Source organism: Ursus maritimus, unplaced genomic scaffold (genome assembly GCF_017311325.1).
Source record: "Ursus maritimus isolate PB19 unplaced genomic scaffold, ASM1731132v1 scaffold_17, whole genome shotgun sequence".
Lineage (NCBI taxonomy): Eukaryota > Metazoa > Chordata > Mammalia > Carnivora > Ursidae > Ursus > Ursus maritimus.
Window position 1 is genome coordinate 6937360 of NW_024424119.1, and position 13687 is coordinate 6951046.

Genomic DNA, 13687 nt, shown 5'->3' on the forward strand with positions numbered 1-13687 from the left:
TGGGTAGTAAGGAGGGCACGTATTGCATGGTGCACTGGGTGTTATACACAACTAATGAATCATCGAGCCTTACATCGGAAACCGGGGATGTACTGTATGGTGACTAACATAGTATAATAAAAAATCATTATGAAAAAAATTTTTCTTATGGGTTTTATTTTATAAGTTTCATAGTTATAAGTTTTACATTTAGGTCTATGATCCATTTCAGATTATTTTTTGATTCTTATGGGAATTCAAAGGCCCTAGAATAGCCAAAACAACTTGGAAAGCAGAACAAAGTCAAGGTACTACCTGATGCCAAGGGTATGATACAACTAAAATAATCAAAGAGTGTGGTATTGGTCTAAAGATAGACAAATACACTGATGGAACAGAACAAAGATCTAGAAACAGACTCATTCATATATGGTCAACTGCTTTTTATATCTTTTTAAGCCATATGTTTTTTTTCAGTTTTTAAAATTATTGAAGTGTAATTGACATACAATCTGATACTAGTTTCAGGTGTACAATATATCGATTCAACAGTTCCATACATTACTCAGTGCTTACCATGATAAATGTAGTCACTGTCTGTCACCACACAATGTTATAACAATATTATTGACTCTACTCCCTATGCAGTACTTTTTATCTCCGTGACTTATTTGATTTTCAACAAAGGTCCACAGGTAATTCAGTGGAAAAGATAATCTTTTCCACAAATCATGTTGGAACAATTGTATATTCACATGTAAAAATAAATAATAAATTGTGATTTATGCCTCATGTGACCTAAATTGGCTATAATTATTTTTTGTTACTTATTTATTTGAGAGAGAGAGTGCGGGGAAGGGACAGAGAGGGAGGGACAATCCCAAGCAGACTCCATGCCAAGCGTGAAGTCTGACGTGGGACTCAGTCTCATGACCCAGGGATCATGACCCAAGCTGAAATCAAGTCAGACACCCAACCAACAGAACTACCCAGGTGCCCCTAAGTTGGCTGTAATTATTAACAAAATAGTTAAAAACAGTTCCCAAAAATGTGACTAATAAAATTGTGATTAATACAACAGATACATTAGTCCTACCAATAATGTCAGGAATAAAATGACATAGATTTAAGAGTAAAAATACCAGAAGGGGTAAAAGGCTTTACTAAAATAAGAATGTCATGTATATGGTAAATAGATAAAAACAATGCAAAAAAAGCATATGCAAAAAGGAAAAGTCTTAAATTAGATCAAAGGACTTTAAAAAGAAAATGTCATCATTTTAAAAAAGAATATTTTCTTATTCCGGTTGTTTTCAAGCTTATTTTTAGTCATGGAACCCTTTATTCAAAGGAAATCTTAAACAGACACAAAAACAAATAACTCTGGTTGAAGCTAGGGCGAGGAACCAAACACCACATTAGCTCACCACTTCCCATCCCCATCTTTTACTTACATGTAATACCTATCACTGAGGTCCTGAGAATACTTTAGCAAGACCTCAGTTTGAACACAAGCTTTTTTGTGTGAATGTGAGAGGATGTCTCTAGGGTGAATAGAATTTTAGATCAGCAGAAGGCACATTTTCAGCATTATTAGATACCTATAGATAGTTTTCTGTGGCTTCCATACCAAAGTGAGTCTTGGTTTAAAGCCACAGAAATGTATTGTCTCACAGTTGCAGAAGGCTAGAAATCCAAAATCAAGGTGTTGGTTAGGGCCATGCTCTCAACATTTCTTGCTCCTTACAGCTTCTGGAAGCCCCAGACATTCCTTGGTTAGTGATGGCATTTCAACTCTAATCTCTACCTCCATTTTTACAGGGTATTCTCCCTGTGTCTTCACATGGATGTCCTCTTATAAGGACATCAGTCACGTTGGATGAGGTGCCCACCTTCCTCAAGTGTGACATCATTTAACTAATTACCTCGGCAATTATCCTATTTCCAAATAAGGTCGCATGCTAAGGTAGAGGTAAAGACTTCAACAGACCTTTTTTTTGGGGGGGGGGTGCAACTCACCCCATAACACTACATAATTCCAAATTATTCTTTAAATTGGTTGTACCAATGTTCACTTTCAGTTACAATGTATTAGAATTCACTTTTCTCCACATATTAAGCATTATTAGACTTTATAATCCTATCTAATTTTATAGCTACAAAATGGTACTTCTCTGTTGCATTCTCCTGATTACTAATCAAATTAAATACCTTTTTACATGTATAATGAGCATCCTGGCTTCTTCTTTTGTGAATTGCTTGTTCATGTCCTTTGCCTGTTTTTTCTATTGGGTCGTGTGTCACTTTTTAATTTTCTGGGGTCTTTACAGTTTTGGGGTACTAACAGTGGCTACCTCAATGTCTGCTTCATTTTACATGTTTAACAATTAAAGCTTACTCTTTAAAGTAACTAATTCTCTTGACCTAAAAAAGAAATAAAAAGTTGTGGCTAGAGGAGTAATATACCGTATTTGTCAACTATGGTGGGAGCATGAGTATGCAATTGGTTCACCATTACATAGACGTACACACAAACATCTCCATGCTAATTAATCTTTTTTTAAAAGATTTTATTTATTTATTTGAGAGTGGAGATTGAGAGAGAGAACACGAGCGGGGAAGGAGCAGAGGGAGAGGGACGAGAAGACTCTGTGCTAAGCACAGAGCCTGATGCAGGGCTTGATCCCACAACCCTGAGATCATGACCTGAGCTGAAATCAAGAGTTGGACGCTTAACCAACTGAGCCACCCAGGTGCCCGATGATTATTCTTAGTTCCAAGGTAAAATTGCTACTTCTAGGCAACTAGGAAAGCTACACGTGATGACAGGTCTCTTAGCAGAGAACCCAGAGGGATTTTCCATGCCTTAGAATAAGATTAAGGGGAGGGCCAAGACAAGCCTCAATAACTGATTCAACAATTTCCTCTATTCTCCATATAAAACATTACTGAGAGCTAATAAAACAACATGAGTGCCAGCATGCTCGGAAATATCATGTATGTTTCAAAGAAAGACTGGAACAATTTAACAAACCATTTGGAGGAAGCCACCAATATGAAATCTGAATTTTGGCCATGGGTAAAAGTCAGTTTAACTTTAGAGTTTATTCTATTTGCAAATATTTAGGAACATGACTAGAAGAGAGACTACAAAGATCTCTGAGTTAAAGGTAGTTGTCTTCACTTTGTGCTCGGTAGGATTTTGGAGATAATGACTTTTTAAAGTCTAATTTATCCATTCATAAAAGAATTGTGTCTGTGTGTGTTTACACAAATTAATATGGAAATAATCAAATATAAAACTGAGAAAGTATATGCAAAGTCATACTACTTTAAGTCAAGTAAAGTTCTCTCCAGTTTTTATAAACATAAATTTTTGTCTATTTTTTCATTTGGTTGACGTGTATGTTAGTCAGCATAAATTGCAGGTTGTACTACAGCAAGAAATTAACTCTGTCTTAATACAACAAAGACTTATCTCTTTCTAATTCGGAATATTCACTGCAAGAACAGTTTGCTCTACTCCACAACGTCTCCAGCTGATAGAAACTCACAATCACAATGTCCTTTCAGAATTCCTTTCCGAGAACAGTAGAAACAGAAAATCACAAAGAGGCTTTTCAGCTCACATTTCAGAAACTAGGACTAGTCAATGGCCCCACTTAATGGCATGGGATCTGGGAAGGGTAATCTCCCTGATGCCCAGGAAGGAGAGAGAACTGGATATTGGTAGGCATTATAATGTCTTCCAGAACTCATATGCTTTATTTTCTTTATTTTGCAGTGTTGGTATTTTTTCTTGTATGGTATAGTTTTTGAGGAACTTGTTCTTACATTGTTTCATCTTATGCAATCCAAACTTGTCTCAGAATCATTGGGAATTTCCATGAGTAATGTTATGTTGGCACTTTTTAATCTAAGCATACTACTTACTAAATTCCTTTCTGGAAAGGATCAGCTTAATATAGTAAGAATATAGCTGATGGATATGAGCAGAAACCAGCCCTGGAAGGTAGCAGGTAGGAGTGCTCCACAGCTGTAACCTCTGTGACCTTGTGTCTTAGAGAATTTCCAGTCTCGGCATTCCAACAAAACAGGAATTCCTCAGCCTAGAGGTTAGAAAGTAATTTATATTAATTTATTATGAATTTGAACACTATCCCTACTCCACTAATGTGGTCATTTGCATTTGATTTTACTTTTCAATAAATATTTGGCCTTTTCTCCTTTCCTGTTAAAGAAGAAGCCACTGATGAGCCACAAGAAAAACTGAGATCATCCAAAAGAGGTATGGAGTGGGAAAAGCCACTTCCGGGTTTCGTCACGTCAAATGTGCATTTTCACACCTTTGCAGAAAAAAAGAGGATAAGGCTAAAATAAAATTGTAAAAAAAAAAGTTCTGACTTTTGATCTGGTCTGTAAATTTGGAAAATATTGCTTTGCCTTATAGCATTGGAGAGGTTTGACAGAAATGCCTTTATCACTGGACACTTTGATCATTGTTCACAGGCCCGCCATTTTCTAAAGAATAGTTCACTCTCATTTCAATCTCTGTTTTTCATACCCTATTTTTAATTTGAGGTGCGGAAAAGACATAATGTATTAATCATGTGCTAATAGGCTTCGTCACCTCAAATTTCAAAATATTCTTAGTTCAAACTAATGTTCTAATGTCATCTCTGCCACAACACCTTAGAACGCACCAGAAGAAATTATATGTTCATTCTCCTGTCAATTCTTGCCATTTATTAACCAACCCCTCTAATAAGGGTTTTTTAAAATTAATTAGGTACTTGATTTTCTCATTTAATTGATTTTAAACTACCTGGAAACAGAAAGTACATCTTACTTCATGCTAAGAAAAACCCTGTATATTTCCTATGACTGCTGTAATAAATTACCACAAACCTGCGGCCTAAGCCACCAGAAATCTACTCCCTCAAAGTGCTAGAGGCCAGACATCTGAAAGAGTTTCAGAGACAAAAGCAAAGCGTCAGCAGGGCCACACCTCCACTGGAGGCTCTAGGAGAGAATTTGTTCCTTGCTGCTTCTGTAGCTGTCAGCATTCCTGACTTACACCCACATCACTCCAATCTGCCTCCATGGGCACATTGCTTCATTCCCTCCTCTGTGTGTCTAATTTCCCTCTGCAACTCTCTCAGAAGTAGGTTTATGTTGGCATTTAGGACCCATCTAGATAATCCATGATGATCTCTCCATCTCAAGATTCTCATCAAATCCGTAGAGGCGCTTTTTGCAAATAAGGTAGCATTTACATGTTCCAGGAATTAGGTTATAGACATATCTTTGAGAGCTTTATTTGTTTACCACATACCCAACCCTTGCTCAGCTTGGAGCACCATCATCAGAACACAATACACACTCAGGAACATCTTGAGAGCAGCATCTGTCTGTTCCTCTGTCTCTCTGGTTGCAATGTCTCTTATTTCTACTTCTCCTGGGATATTTTCTCTTCCGTGGACTGACTTCTTGGCTCATCATCAAAACCAATCCAAAATGGCAGCCTTCATAATAAGGACTATGTAATGTTTCACCTTGGTTCTCCACAAATTACCAAATTATTCATTTTCTCAATGGCCTTACACCAAAATTTATGAGAGGGATTATCTAACCTGTTCTTTGTGTCTAGTGTTCACTCCTTGTGCAGGCAACTTAGCCCAGTAGGAAGAATTCAGAATTAGGGATTTTGCAGATTCTCTCTTAAGACAGTGGGGCTGGGAGGAGATATAACTGGTACCTCTACTATGGTGGAGACATACGATAGACACTTCTTTAATCTTCAGTATGTAATATTAACGTCAGTCTACAGGTTTGCTAATCAGAGTCTCAGAACCAAGATTAGATGAAATTTATTGAATCACATTCCTTTCCTTTGTTTCTACATAGTACTTCCAGAAATGTGGGAGTTTTTTTTTTCCGGACACACTTTGCTGGGCACCACAAGAATTAAACCTTGGAGATCCTCTGGGCTAAGGCCAAGACATATGATTTTTAACCCCAATTAAATCTCTAATTCTACATATGATAAATTTTGACAAAATGTATTCCTTCTCTTTAGAATCTCCTAGCTTCAGTAGGGCAACATTGTACTTGACGTATCATTCTCCACTCACTTGAACAACTTCAATGTAAAAATACACTTTGAGTGAGTAACTGAGAAGTAATATAAATTTCTAAATGATGTGTTTTCTTGTAATTCCAAAGTAAATCATATGATGCACTTTGAAATCCAATCATAGAAACAGAACCAAGAAAAAAAAAATTCTATTTGGTCACTGCCAACAGGCTGGAAATCCCCTTTAAGAAATATTTTAAAATTAAGATAGCAGCTGGAAGCATTTAGATATTCCAAAATACTTCAGCATTCCTAATAGACTGTCATTTAAGGAAGATTTTTAATCATGTATTTTAAAAAGAAACAAAGAGTGGGTTTATCAGCTAAGTGGTTTTTGGAAAAATTGCTTTCTTATGTTTAAGCAAAGCAGAGATTAATATTAGATACTTCGCTCCAGACTAGCCTTTTTCTTCTGAATATTCAAGAATATATCTCTGAACCATGCCTGCTGCTTCCCCCAACACCACCCCTCCTTTCAAAGAGCTATAGGCGAGACATGGGAGGGTGTTAATCTCACAGATATTGAACCAGAAACATGTTTATGGAATTTCCTCTTAACATTCAATACATGCTTTTGTCTGCTCTTTTACAGCTTGAACTTTTAAAAACTTTGTTTTCCCAAGAGACTCGTAAGCCTCTTCCTAAAATGCCTCTATCCTTTTTGTTTAATTCCTGTCAAATTTTCCCAGGACATTCTTTTGCTCCCTGAAAGCAGAGACATTAATTTAAAGGAGGTTGGTTAGCTTTCTCTGTGTGAGAGCTGTCCTGGGCGCTCAGCACAGAGAGTCTGCCATCTAGTTACGATGCTGGCCAGGCTGAGGTCTGCTTTACCTTAATTGGCTGGCCTACCACTCAAGTGAGCATAAAATATATATCACATGAAGCTTAATTATTGTTAATTAAGCACGCTCATATCCTCACAGGAAAGATAGTACTTAAGATCAAACTATGGCATTTATATGTGAGTTATAAATTTACTTTATAGGGAAAGCACCATAAATTCTTTGAGGAGAGAAATTTTTCCGGACAAGATTTTCACCTTTCTCTCTGATTTAGAAATTTCACCATCAAAGACTGATGTAAGAACAAGACAAAGAAAGGTTATAGTTTAAGAATTCTAAGGAAAAGGAAATCTGTATTAGGCAACAGATATCCTTTTTTCTGTTCTGAAAAGTCCAAATTCCTAATTTGCTTCCTTTTCAAAGCTGGGTATTAGGTTGCTGAGAAGAAATCTTATGTTTAACAATACTAATCCGTGGCATTTAAAATGTGCCTTTGGGCCAGTGTAATTAGGGCCGCGTCACTGTTGGTTCACATCACGCTGGGATATATGTAGAGTATTCTAATAGTCCACAGCACACCCACACAGCTTTCTGTCCCACGAGAACATTCCCACTCCCTAAGAGTCCCAAGTTTGTCTGACTAGCCAAAGTCACCCAGTGGTTCTGAAGTTGCCAGTTTCTGCCCTGCAGTATTAGTGAAAAACCAAAAGGTGTTCACAGAACTTCAAAGTGAAATATACAATGTGTGAGTCTTCTCCCTATAAAATGTGAATGTTCCTATCAAATTATTATAGCATATTTTCTTTTAATTTCTGTCAGTGGTTTATTCCAGAAACTTGGAAGTACAATCAACCAAGAGCACACAAGCAGGAAGATTTTAGAGTATCCTCAAGGAATTCCTTGCCACTTGGTAAGATAAAATCATCTGGAAAAGACATTCCATATTATCTAAATTTTGTATTAGAGAAGAGATAGATGAACTTCTATGCCAGTCTTCATTGACTAGATACTTCCTATCACTCAACGGAAGGTGGGAAAGACCACAGCACTGAGTTGTACTTGTCCTCCTCCACTCTATCCTAAAAATCTCTGAATATTTGGGAATAAGTTTTTGCAGAAAGTAATGAAGGAAAGCGTGGTACAAAAATCTGTCCAATTTACAATTGTTCCAGTACTAAATGAAAGTCCCTGTTTCTTGTCACCATTGAGAAGTCTGTTTTATTTTTATTTATTTTTTTAAAGATTTTATTTATTTATTTGACAGAGAGAGACAGCAAGAGAGGGAACACAAGCAGGGGGAGTGGGAAAGGGAAAAGCAAGCATCCCGCTGAGCAGAGAGCCCCATGGGGGGCTTGATCCCAGGACCCTGGGATCATGACCTGAGCCAAAGGCAGACGCTTAAAGACTGAGCCACCCAGGCGCCTCGAGAAGTCTGTTTTAGCTTTAACAACGACAACAAAAACCTGTCAGTTTGTGGTTTGGTAGGTAAAAGCTGGCATAACACTTTAAAATTTGCATTTCTAACTTTACGAACTCACGTTTTTTGCCCTCAGAAGGGAGGAAAGTATTTTTTTTCTTACACACCCATGTCAGTTCTTTATGTTGAACATGTCTTTCTGATACTGGTCTTTGTTTTATTTATAGTTTATTAAAATGGACTTCTTTTTTTTTTAAGACAGGGTTGTTTGGGGTTTTTTTAGAGAACTTACAGGTTCACAGCAAAATTAAGAGGAAGGTACAGAGATATACCATATACTCCCTGCCCCCACACATCCCTAGCTTTTCATTATCAACATCCCCAACCAGAGTGGTACAATTGCCCCAACTGACATATCATAATCAGCCCAAGTCCATCATTTACCTTAGGGTCCAGTCTTAGTGCTGTACATTCTATGAGTCTAGAGAAACGTATGACATGTACTCATCATTATAGTAGCCTACATATTTTCAGAGCCCTAGAAATCCCCTGTGCCCCTACCATTCATGCTTCCCTGCCCCCTGGCAACTGCTGATCTTTGTACCATCTCCCTATATAATATAATTGAATATGTAATTGCATATAATTGAAATCAAACAGTATTATAGTCTTTCCAGATTGGATTCTTTTACTTTGGAATAGGCATTTCAGTTTCCTCCATGTCTTTTCTTGGCTCCATAGCTCATTTCCTTTCAGCACTGAGTAATTGTTCATTGTCTACAGGTACCACAGTTTATTTATCCTTTCATCTCCTAAATTCTTAGTTGCTTCAACTTTTGGCAATTATGAATAAAGTTGCTATAAACATCCATGTGCAGGTTTTTGTGTGGATGTAAGTTTTCAACTCTTGGGTAAGTACCAAGGAACACAATCACTGTATCACATGGTAAGAGTATGTTTAGTTTGTAAGAAGCCACCAAATTATCTTCCAAAGTGGGTATTCCATTGCATTCCCATCAGCAATGAACAAAAGTTCTGTTGCTGCGTGTCCTCCCCAGCGTTTGGTGTTGTTAGTGTCCCAGATTTTGGCTGTTCTAAGAGGTGGTTAGTGGTATCTTGTGGTTGCTTTCATTCGTATTTCCCTGATACAGATGAGAGGGTGCATCTCTCTTATTTGCCATCTATAAATCTTCTTTGGTGAGGTGTCCGTTAAGGTCTTTAGTCCTTTTATAATTGGGTTGTTTGTGTTCTTATTGTTGAGTTTTAAGACTTTTTTGTATACTTTGGATAACAGTCCTTTATCAGATGTGCCTTTTACAAATATTTTCTCCCAGTCTGTGGCTCATCATCTCATTCTTTTAACACAGGTTTTCAGAGGTCAGTTTTTCATCTTAATTAAGTCCAGTATCAATTATTTCTTTCATGTATCATATCTTTGGTGCTGTATCTAAAAAGTTATCATCACTCCCAAGGTCATCTAAGTTTTCTCTTATATTATCTTCTATGAGTTTTACAGTTTTGTGCTTTACATTTACATTTATATGTCCATGAGCAATTCTGATTTAATTTTTGTGAAGAGTGTAACATCTGTATCTAGATTCATTTTTCTCATGTGGCTGTCTAGTGGTTTCTAGGATCATTTGTTGAAAAGATTACCTTCTCTAGATTGTATTGCTTTTGCTCCTTCATCAAGGATACCAATACCACACTGTCTTGATTACTGTAGCTTTACTAATTTACTAATCTTGAAATCAGGTAGTGTCAGTCTTCCAACTGTGTTCTCCTTCAGTACAGTGTTGGCTATTTTGGGTCTTTTACCTCTCCATATAAAGCTTAGGATTAGTTTGTCAGTATCTATAAAATAACTTGCTAGGATTTTGATTTGGATTGCATTTAATCTATAGATGAAATTTGGAAGAACTGACATCTTGACAATACTGAATCTTCCTATCCGTGAGCACAGAATATCTCTTCATGTATTTTTTTCTCTAATCATTCATCAGAGTTTTGTAGTTTTCCTCATATAGGTGCATAAATATTTTGCTGAATTTATAACCTAAGTAGTTCATTTTGAGGGGACACTAATGTAAATGGTATTGTGTTTTTAATTTCAAATTTCACTTATTCATTACCAGTACACAGGAAAGTGATTGACTTTTGTACATTACCCTTGTATCCTGCAACCTCGCTATAATTGCTCATTAGTTCTAGAAGTTACTTTGTCAGTTCTTCTGGATTTTCTTTTTCTTTTCTTTTCTTTTTTTTTTTTTTTTTAGAGAGGGAGCCAGGTAGTGGCAGAGGGAGAGAGAGAGACAGAATCTTAAGCAGGCTCCATGCACAGCAGGGAGCCTGACACAGGGCTTGATCTCATAATCCTGAGATCATGACCTGAGCTGAAACCAAGAGTCAGGCGCTTAACCAACTGAGCCACCTAGGCACCCCTCTTCCGGATTTTCTACATTGATGACCATGTCATCTGAGAATGAAGACAATTTTACATCTTTCCAAACTGTACACCTTTTCTTTTATTTTCTTGTCTTATTGCATTAGCTAGGACTGAACTGGTTTCTAATGTAATCAAATAGCTTAATCTTTTTCCTTACCTACATACAAAGCAAAGGAAGGGGAAAATGTGAGCATGAAAGAGGCTCAAGTTTGACAGAATATGGCAAAAATAACATCTTTTTAAAAATATTAACTGTGTTCTATGATGTATATGTGTTTGATTATATCCGTAGTTGACATCAGTTCTTTGAAGCAAATAAATCATTTCAGGTCAGCTTTGAGAGCTCTCTCTTGGTTGAGCAACAGTTTCTCAATTGTGCAGGTGAAAGGTATCCATAATCAGTCCATTGCAAAAGGATAAGACCTAAAGATAAATGACTCACACCATGCAAATGCCAGAGACCTCCAAATGAATGTATTCATTGAAAACGGGAAATAGGCTAATAAGCAATCATTTCGTCTGTCAGCTGTACAGTCTGCTCCTCATATTAAATGAGAAGTCAGAAGTTCCTTGAAGGTTGTAGAACACTAGCCTTATACCTGCTCAGAAATGTATTGAAGGAGATAGTCTTTAATAGAATCTGAATCGATTATTACCATTTAATTCTTATGAGTATGAGTAAACTAATAGTATCCCTTCTCTTATCATTTCTATGACTTGTAGCATAGTTTTTATCAGTAAATGATTACAATATTTGATGAGCTTTTTTTTTTTTTTTTTTTTGTCTTTTTCAAAGGCATCCAGACAAATGTAAGATTTGGATTCTTCTTGAACAAAGTGAATTGACTTGTTACTTTTGTAGTTTATTTGGGGGGGTTTCCCTCACATCAAGTGCCCTGTTAAGCAGAATTTACCCCTGAAGGACAGTTTTATTGGGCTGGTGAATAGGATATGCAGGCGTGTAGAAATGCAAAACTAATTGAAAGATGAATGAGCCTCTGCTCTGCCCTGGAGCCAGAGAACAGCAGGTAACACATCCTTGCTTTTTCTTTATTCCTTTTTTAACATTTTCTTTGCCAACAAGAAATCGCTTTCTTTTCTGTACATTTGTATGTTGGCATTTTAAAATTTTCTCTTATTCCTTTCCAAGCCCTCTTAAAATTTGTCAGCTTATTTTTAACCTGTTAAAAAGATTGGTTTGTATCTGCAGCTTTATATCAAGTAGAAACTGGTTTCCAACATGGGTCAGGGTGGTACGTAAACACCATTTTCTACACTGCCAGCCAACAGCCCACATATGCGTTCTCAGAACTGACCATAACTAGGTGATGAATGAAGGTTCAAATTTTTGGTTTTCAGTATATCCTTCTAAATAATTATTTGAGAACCTATCCTGGCAAGTATTCTTTTCAGCAATTACAGAAAAGAAACAAAATCTCTGCTCTCAACATGGTTTTTAACTCTGAAAAGATGAGACATCCAGAAGTGAAAAGGTGAACAACAGGCGAGTTAAATATCTATTTTAAAGTAATAGAACAGATGTCTCTAACCATTACACATTAATAATGATACAGACAATAAAGGCTAGAGAATTCAGATAAATTCAGGAGCTGGGGTCTGTAAGCAAACTTGGTCAGAGAATGTTTCATGGCTAGTCAGATTTGAAGGATGGGTAGGATTCGGAAAGAAAAGAAGATGAGGGTAAATGTATGGATGAATGAAGAGATTAAATAATGTAAACAGAAATGTTGCAGGGGTACCTGGGTGGCACAGCGGTTGGGCGTCTGCCTTCGGCTCAGGGTGTGATCCCGGCGTTATGGGATCGAGCCCCACATCAGGATCCCTCCGCTAGGAGCCTGCTTCTTCCTCTCCCACTCCCCCTGCTTGTGTTCCCTCTCTCGCTGGCTGTCTCTATCTCTGTCGAATAAATAAATAAAATCTTTAAAAAAAAAAAAACAGAAATGTTGCAAATAAGCATGTTGTATTAGAAGAGTGACTTTATCAGTTTAAACAGATACAGAGATGAAAGTTAGGATGCTCTATCCAGGATCCAATAGCACATTTGAACACTTCTTTTGTGTTCTTGGGGACTGTTTTAATAACATTACAATGGAACATATCATATTGCTTAATTTTGCCTTATAGTTTTGTTCTTCAACTCAATAGAGACTGCTCAGAAGCTGGGGCTATGTTCTTGCTCTCTATTACCACTAGCATCTAGTACATAATCTACTACATAAAAGTCATTTACTGAGCCTTCGATAAATGAAAGAAGGTGAAATAAATGCTGAAAATTAAAATTAACTACTGGAGTTTACATTCTCAGTAAGGAAGGCATGAGATGTCTGATTCCAGATGAGATTCTCTTTGGCTTTCCACTAAACATGAAATCAATTAAAAAATACATTTGAAAATGTTGAGTTAAAGTTTAATGGGTTTATTTTTATGTATTTATTCATCCAAAAAAAACATTTATTGAGTACCTACTATGTGCTGAGCACAGTTCTAGATTAAGCAAAATAAAGATAAAGTAGTTAACAAAATAGATACTTAAATCCCTGCCCTCGTGGAACTTATATTCTAGTAAAGGGAAACAAACAAACGTTTGAAGTAGAAGCTCTAATATGTTGGTAGTTTGCAAAAACTGTCCAAATTGTTCGCCTCTTCCTGTATCCACAGCCTTTGCTGTGTAACATTGTCGGGACCACTCACTCTGATGCTGTGTGTGGCCATGTGACTCGTTCTAGCCAATAGGACATTAACAAATTGATTTAAACTCACTGAAAGCTTGCTGACTCTTGCTTCTCTGCGACTGCCGGGAGACAGAGCGTCTGCTAGCTTGCTGAAGGAAGAGAGACACACAGCAGAGCCAAGGCACCACAGTCAACTCCTTGGGGCCCTCCTAGATTAGCCAATAGCCAGGAGAC